The sequence below is a fragment of the Squalius cephalus genome (assembly GCF_949319135.1).
Source record: "Squalius cephalus genome assembly, chromosome: 25".
Classification (NCBI taxonomy): Eukaryota; Metazoa; Chordata; class Actinopteri; order Cypriniformes; family Leuciscidae; genus Squalius; species Squalius cephalus.
The window spans coordinates 30,125,054-30,133,888 of NC_137146.1; the positions used below are offsets into that span (position 1 = coordinate 30,125,054).

The following is an 8,835-nucleotide window of genomic DNA, read 5'->3' on the forward strand; positions in this document are numbered from 1 at the left end:
AGACAACAGTCAGAAATATTTGTGGGAATTCACGGGGCATATACGAGGGGCGCATAGAAACTGATAAAAGTTCAATATCAGAAGTGCAGATCTTTTTTCTTACCACAGTTGTTTTGCACCATCTGACGCAAATGGTTTGTCATTTGTCACGCAAATCATGGTTCCTTGCCTGTAGCCTTGCTGCATCGGTCCAAGCGTACTATACTAAATCCGTCAGGACAAACTTCGAAGTCTGGCATGGTATCATTAAGCCAAGTTTCAGAGAAGGCTAAAACACAGGCTTCCCTATATTCATGCAGATAACGAGTGTTTGCTCGCAACTCGTCTTTTCTTTTTATTGATTGGACGTTTGAGAGAATGATAGTTGGAAGTGGAACTTTTGTTTTCCTCTTCCTGAGTCTTTGGTGCACTCCTCCCCTCTTCCCTCGTTTTCTCTTGTGTTCCTTGTCATTGAAAGTTCTTGTTATCTCCGTGGGTATGTTTACATTGGTATGATTCCAATCGCCCGCGTAGGCGCTCATTTACGCCATTTACACCAGCTTTACACCATTAACACCAGCTTTATGCCAGCTTTACGCCAGCTTTACACCAGCTTTACACCAGCTTTACACCATTAACACCAGCTTTATGCCAGCTTTACGCCAGCTTTACACCAGCTTCATGCCAGTATTACACCAGCTTTATACCAGCTTTACACCAGCTTTACGCCACCTTTACGCCATTTACACCAACTTTACACCAGCTTTACACCAGCTTTACACCATTTACACCAGCTTTACGCCAGCTTTACACCAGCTTTACGCCAGCTTTATGCCAGCTTTACGCCAGCTTTACACCAGCTTTATACCAGCTTTACACCAGCTTTACACCATTAACACCAGCTTTATGCCAGCTTTATGCCAGCTTTATGCCAGCTTTACACCAGGTTTACACCAGCTTTACGTCATTTACCTCAGCTTTACGCCAGCTTTACGCCAGTATTACACCAGCTTTATACCAGCTTTACACCAGCTTTACGCCACACTGTAAAAAAAATACTGTAGAATTTACAGGAATTTACTGGCAAAAAAGTTGCCAATAAAATCCTATAAAATAGCTTTTAGTTGCTGTAAAATGGATCACAGTATTATACTGTTAAGCAATTTACAGTAAATTTTTGTTTGTGGAATACAGTATATTATTGCTTTTTTACAGGATAATAAAATCCATCTTGTATTATACATTACAGTAATTTTTTGTAATTACCATAAATTACAGAATTTACCTGGCAACTAAAGTTGCCAATAAAATCCTGTAAATGCCCCAAAAGCCAGAATGTTGCTGTAACCATTTTTACTTTCAAAATGCTGTAAATAATTATTTTAACAGTAGACAGTGCTCTATAATTTACCATTATATTGATGTAAATGCATTCAAATAAACATTTTTTAAAAAAATTAATCAAAGTCAAAGCTGTTGTAAGAAAAATATTTAATTTGCAAAGACAATACTGCAAGACATTCACTGGTTTTTCAAGTTTTTCAACTTTCAGAAAATATTATCAAAATCACAGTACCCAAATATCTTGAAACTCTTGAGACTTTAAAGCAATATTCTGGGTTCAATAAAAGTTAAAGGGACAATTCACCCAAAAATAAAAAAATCATTAATTCAACTTTATGTTGTTCCAAACCTGTATGAGTTTCTTTCTTCTTTTGAAATAATGAATTATATTTTTTCCTACTATAGAAAGTCTCTTTAAAATATATTTTTAAGTGTTCAACAGAAGAAAGAAACTCATACAGGTTTGGAACGTATATTATGATGGAATTTTTGGGTAAGCTATCCCTTTACACTCAACAGAATGGCATTTTGGTACCAAAACAAACGTGACTCCAGTAACACACTCCAGTTACTTGTGTACACAAGTATTAACAAATGCTGTTAATTGAACTTCTAAAACCAATATATTACATTTCAAAACATTTAAAGGATAGTTCACCCAAAAATGAAAATTCTGTCATCATTTACTCACCCTTATGTTTTTCCAAACCTGTGTGAGTTTCTTTCTTCTGTTGAACACAAAATAAGATATTTTGAAGAATGTTGGTAACCAGACAGTGGATTGTAGCCATCAACTTCCATAGTGGGAAAAATATAAAAATACTATGGAAGTCAATGACTACAATCAACTGTCTGGTTACCAACATTCTTCAAAATATCTTATTTTGTGTTCAACAGAAGAAAGAAACTCACACAGGTTTGGAACAACATGAAGATAAGTAAATTACATAATGAAACATTTTGGATGACCTATTTCTTTAAGTAGTGTTAACGTATACACATTTATATTTAAGTAAATTGTTACCTTTGAACAAATTCAAGTGTGCAGGATGCCTCGTGCTGGTACACCAGATTGAAGTTGTAGTATGATGCAAACAATGCAGCAAATCCAGCCACAAAGTTTGGGTGTGGATTCACAACCACTTGACCCTCAATACTCAGCATCCACTGGGTTGCAGTGAGAATTTCACCTAAAATAAATTAATTTAAACAACATAAAAAATACAAGCTAAAATACAATGGGCAAAGTTCATTTAATAATTTAAAGATTTTGGAACATTGTACATTACCTAAGACAATCAGTCTCGGAGAGTCTGGAAGTGTTGAATTTTTTTCCACATTAGCCGCTGTTGCCAACACCTACAAGAAATAAAAAATGGGGGAAAAAGTAAACGTGATTACACACAGTATATGAGAACAAAATACAACCCCACAACAAAATTTTATAATAAAAAAAAGCACTGTATGTGACTTACATCAGTCTGAAGAATGAGTGCTTCAGGTTTTTCTTTGAAGTATGACAGAAGCAGAAGGACGACACATGGAATTAAACAGGATACTCCAATGTCATCATACTTCATAAGTATGCGCTGCACTTCTTCTGCATTAGTCCCTGATGGCATTTGTCGGAAGAACTGAAGTATCATCTTCCCCTTTTCTTCCATAGACTTCTCAAGTTTCTCTAGAATGGTTATGTTTGTAAGAACTTTAAAGTGGTTGTACAATTCTTTGGGGCGTGAAAAGATACGGCCAGTCGTTTTTCAATTCAGCAATCGATGGTGGAGGGGAGCCATTGATGGATTTCCGTTGTAGGTAGTATGTTGCCTTCATTAACTGACTGAGATGTCCTCTCTCTACCCCAGCTGGCCCCTCTGAACTGAAGAGGTCTTTCATCTCTTATTGTTTTTCTTGGAGACTCTCCTCAGATTCTTCTAGAGGACACTCAGACTGCCATCTCACACAACCATACTGGTCTGCAGGTCCTGGGGCAATGTCTTCTGCTGGTGAATTTGAGGTCTTTTTCGGTTTCCTGCGTCTTGACAACGTGCAGCCACGATTAACATGCTCCACTCTAGTTTTTATGTGAGTCAAAAGGGATCCATAGCCAGTACCTATTCTTGTGCCGTCTTTCAGAACATCAGCAAAGCTTTGTGGATACTGTTTAACCATCTTTTTTGTAACAATCAAGCACTGGGATTTTGATGGATTCAACTCTGTCAGTCTCATCTCATCCACAACAACTCTTACCATTTCCTTACGATCTTTAGCTGTGGGGCGTCTTCCCAGCGAAATAGCTGTTTTAATACCAATAGGCATCCTATTCCAGGGGACTTCAAAGTTTTCAGGCCATACACTTAAGTCCACAGTTGAACTGGAACTGTTTGTGCTGGAGACACTTGGCGTGTATGATGAAGTAGAATTTGATGATGAAAAGTCATCCGTTGTGGTATCAAAGAGTTGTGTGGATTCTAGAGGTGTAACTTTGACACAACTTGTTTGGTCTGAAATAAAAAAAAAATAGCCACACAAAATTATCACTTAAGTAATTAGCAATTTAGTAATTGTGATGCTTCTATCCATACAATGCAAGTCAGCAGGGTCATTCATTTATCACCCAAAAAATTTAAATTATGTCATAATTTACTCACCATCGTGTTACAATCGTGTATGAGTTTCTTTCTTCTGTTGAACACAAAAAAAATTATTTAAAAAAAAATTGGTAATCAAACAGTTGCCAGTAGCCTTTGATTTGCATAGTCAAGTTAATGGCTACTGTCAACTGTCTGGTTACCAACATTCTTTAAAATATCTTATTTTGTGTTCAACAGAAGAAAGAAACTCATACAGGTTTGGAACAACATGAGAGGGAGTAGATGACGACAGAATTTTCATTTTTGTGAACTTTCCCTTTAAGGTCCTAAACTCTCAGTCTACAAAAAGGACATAATGGCAGCATGAAGATAATTCATATGAATCCAGCATAATCAAGGAAGTTTTATCAAGTGAGGGGAATTTTTTTTTTTTTGTGTGTGTGTGTGTGTGTGTGTGTTCTGAGGTGTCAAGAACTTTTGTAGTAATGATCAGGAAGATGACCATGACATACCTTCTACATTCCACGCATTGAGGAGCCGACAACACTGTATTGGTGTGATGTGATCAGGGAGATCCTGTTCTTTAATGAGCTGGAGGTCAGATTTGGACTCAACTCCTATGCTTGCCAACTTGTTCAGGAGAGACAGTAGTTTCTTGTCTGGCAACTCAGGTAGGACTGCCAACACAGCATCTCGTACATCCTCTCCTAATGCGGACATGTTTCTACAAATCTTGGAGAGAGTGATGAAAAATAATAACTGGTAAGTCATTCATCTTGTACTGCACAAATGGATAATAATCAAGAAGATTCTCTTGCTTGACACACATGTAGTTTGACTGAGCTGTCTCTGTTAGAAAATGGATACCCATATCAACAAGCTCCACAGCCAGCTGCCTCCTCACAACAAAGTAGACTGAATCATTACAATGAACTAAAACCAGTTTAATCTCACCCATGTGTAGACCTTCTTCATCCTGTTTTAGTGCAACATACATGTTTCTTTTGTACTTTGTGCCTTTGTAGATTACTTCATTTGCAGCTACAGTGGAGTCATGAGTGAAATGAAATGCTACAGTTGCTGTCTTAATGCTGTCATTGTAGTCACCAGCATAAAATGAATCTCCTCTTCCCACCTGAACTACAGGTGGAAAAAGATTCCCAGCACTTAAGTATGCTTGTAAGAGCTGATGTCTCTCTGCTAAAGTAGCACACAGGTTTTTAAAGTTGTGCAATTTTCTTGCACACTGTTTGAAGTAAGTGTGCTTACTTTCAAATCTCAGAGTCCAAAGACGGATCAGAGGTCCAAATTGGATTATAAGCTCTGGATAGTGACAAAGATAGTGGTGTTTTGGTTTAAGGGGACACTCTGGAAATAACTCCACTCTCGATTGGATGTATACACCCAAATAAGCAACCTGATCAGGAGTAATCGCTGGTGAACACACATGCACAACTATTTCTCTTAGGAGCAAAATCAACTTCCATACATTATTTTCAGTTGGGTTTTTTATCCTGTCTCCAACCAACAAAGGGAGGACTCTCAACAGGCACCAGTTTTGGACTGCATGCCCACTTTTGTCATTTGCTTCATTTCCAAGGTAAGTAAACTGACTTGTGCTTCTATTCAGTTCTTCATAAGTGAAATGCTTCTCTTTGTTTACCAGGTGGTTGAGGCATAATGCCAAGTCAAAGGAAACAACACCCTCAAAAAGGTCATGACCTAGACATGGTGGGAGACCAGGCTGGCTGACATGAAAGTAAAGCAGCTGGTTGAATACAGTCACATTTTATTCCACACACCGATTCTCTGTTGCTTTCTCTTAAATCTTCAATGTGCTGCTGATATGACAGCTTTGTTCTTTTTGAACCAGTTGACAGTGGACTACACACAAATGTTTGTCTGTCTATGTCACAAAATCTACAAAAAAAAGTACTCCTGCTAAAGTTCTCCAGGAACCCACCGATACTGTGTGACCCCAGATTGTCTCCTGCTATTGCACACAGAGTCCCTTTAATAACCTTACCATCATTCAATGCAATGCCACACTCCTCTAGGTCTTTTAGGTCTTTAATCAATTGATTAAAAACAATATCCTGTCCAAAATGCTTACAATCTTGTTCCCTGCAGAGAAGAACAAGCTGCATCTGATCAATATTGGACCTGTTGTATGGTAAAATGTCACCAAGTGTCAAATATACAGCCAAAATCTTGTGTTTTTTACGACCTTATCCTAAAGGATTTACAACCTCGAAAGCATCTTGATAAAGAACCAAGGCCATCGATGATTTGTCTGTTTTAAATAAGGCACTATTGGCAATATTATGTCCATCCCAAATGTCCTCAAACACATCTTTGTTTGGTAGTCGAGAATGAGATAGTTCATATTGCTTTTTGAAATCATCCGATTCAAAAAGTGCATTAAGAGTTTCCTTTATAGGCACGTACTGGGCAAAGCATTCTTTCCCAGAGTCATTAGTACCTAAATACACAGGCGTTGGCTCAATATAATTGAAATCATTTTTAAAGACTGTCTTGCGGCAGTGATCTGTACGCAAGATAGAATTGCCAGCTTTAAGTATGTCATTCTTTTTGAGGTCTTCAATTACATGAATTATTGCATCGCTAGACACCCCAAGTTCTGACAATCTGTCCTTAAGATTTGAGTAGACATTTGTCTGGGCCAGATCATGAATTTCTTGGACTTCCTCAATGATGGTCTGAATTACAGATGAAGGTAAAAGAAGCTTTGCTTGCAGTTTCAAATAAAACAAAGTCAAATTCTTCAGAAAAAATTTTCATCTACACTTTCAAAGACCTCACATGGCTCAGGCCCCTCACTCTCATCTAGAGATGTACAGGGCTGACACACAGTTTGTGGTGGGTTTGCAAAAACTTCTTCATGTAGAAGCTCAGGTGGACTGTTCTTGTGTGTTCTTGATATATGAGATGCAAATGTGGATTTTACACTAAATGTTCTCTCACAACTCTTATAAGGACATTTTATTTCTCTGCCCTCATCAATATGGCTTTTTAAATGCTTAATTAAATCCCTCAGACATGTACATGTGAAATGACAATATCCAATCTGGCAAATTAGAGTTGTGTCTGTTTGGTCAGATCTGACACCTCTACGAGACTTCTGATAACCCCTATGGCCTCTATACAGATGAGACTTGAATGCTGCAAATTTTGTAAATGCACGGGAACAGTCAGGTACACCACAGGTGAAAGAACAGTTTGGAACATTGCGGTGTACTTTCATATGCTTAGTAAAACCCACAATAGTATTGCTCTCGTGTTGACACAGTTTACAGTGATACATTTCTCATTTAGATTTAGGTTCAAGTTAAATTGAGAAAACGATAATTATGGGAACTTTGAACACAAAGTGAAATAAATTAAAATATTAAATCGTTTGCCAATTTCGACGGATGCATTCCTTCAACATTGTTCACTGCAAATTACGTTCAATTTAGTTATGACGCAGCAGGCATTTGTTAAACACTGGTTAGACACGCTCTCAAAAAAATCCAAACTGGTGAAATAAATGAGAAAATCGCAGCATCCAACGATTTTAAAATCATATATTCTAATATTTTTCGTCAGCAAAGCAATCTGCACATTATGGGAACTTTGAACACAAGTGAAATAAATTAAAATATAAAATCTTTTGCCAATTTCGACGGATGCATTCCTTCATCATTGTTAGCTGCAAATTACGTTACGTTCAATTTAGTTATGACGCAGCAGGCTTTTGTTAACACTGGTTTTACATGCTCTCGATAAAAAAAAAAAAATAAAAAAAAAACTGGTGAAATAAATGAGAAAATCGCAGCATCGAACGATTTTAAAATATACTAATGTTTTTCGTCAGCAAATCAATCTGCACATTATGGGAACTTTGAACACAAGTGAAATAAATTGAAATATAAAATCTTTTGCCAATTTCGACGGATGCATTCCTTGACATTGTTCGTTACGTTCAATTTATGACGCAGCAGGCTTTTGTTAACACTGGTTTTACATGCTCTCAATAAAAAAAAATCCAAACTGGTGAAATAAATTAGAAAATCACAGCATCCAACGATGTTAATATCATATATTCTAATGTTTTTCGTCAGCAAAGCAATTTATACGTAACTTAACGTATGTAGTTTTGTCTCACCAGTGCACTTCAGTCAATATGTCGTGTCTGCCAAACTGCAAATGCTCTACAATTACTCTCTCAATCGCAAAAGCGAAGAAAACTGCAAGAAACTGCACAAACTGCTGCATTCGTCCATATTAGCATGACATGCGATGTTTTTACCTTTTAGATCAGGTTCGTCTCTCACCACCTGAAAGCAGATGGCGCGCGCGCCCTTTCACGATTCTCGTCTCGCCTGAAACAAGAAATTTAAAGTCAACGTCACAATTCTTTACTAAATAAACGTAATGTCATTGGAATCAAGTACGTTTACAACAAAGTAAATATCCTGAAACACGCAGTTGTTAACTACAAGTCAATACAATTCACTACATCTGACATAGGCCTAAATTTATTAAAATTAAAATGATTAATTCTGTTCAAAATATATGAATCGCTTAAACGTCATTAAAGGTAGGCATTATACATTCGATTTTCATCTTTATGAATGTAAATTTAAGAGAACTTACCAAAAATTGATTGAATATTGACTTTTATCTTCTGCTGTTCTTGCTGCTGCTGCTTTGCTCTTCAGTTTTCAAACCTGAATGCAGCGCGCGCAATCCCATAATGCCACATCACAGTAAATTGTTGTAAAAACATATGAGCTACAGTGACAACACTTCATACCTGTAAATTAATTTACAGTTGATAGGGAAGTTTACTGTTAACAACTGTAATACTCTTTTTGACCCATAATGCATTGCAAATTACAGTAATAACTTGTAGAAT

At 37.0% G+C, this 8,835-nt stretch overlaps 1 long non-coding RNA gene across 1 annotated transcript; it reads right to left on the reverse strand.

Annotated features, from left to right (window-relative positions):
- Positions 1 to 2,449: 2,449 nt before the first annotated feature.
- LOC307153619 lies at positions 2,450 to 8,624 on the reverse strand. The gene is made up of 4 exons (XR_013820180.1): positions 8,574 to 8,624; positions 8,227 to 8,299; positions 2,613 to 2,682; positions 2,450 to 2,513 (listed from the first exon to the last, which is right to left on the reverse strand). It is a non-coding gene; the product is annotated as an uncharacterized lncRNA (long non-coding RNA).
- Positions 8,625 to 8,835: the final 211 nt, after the last annotated feature.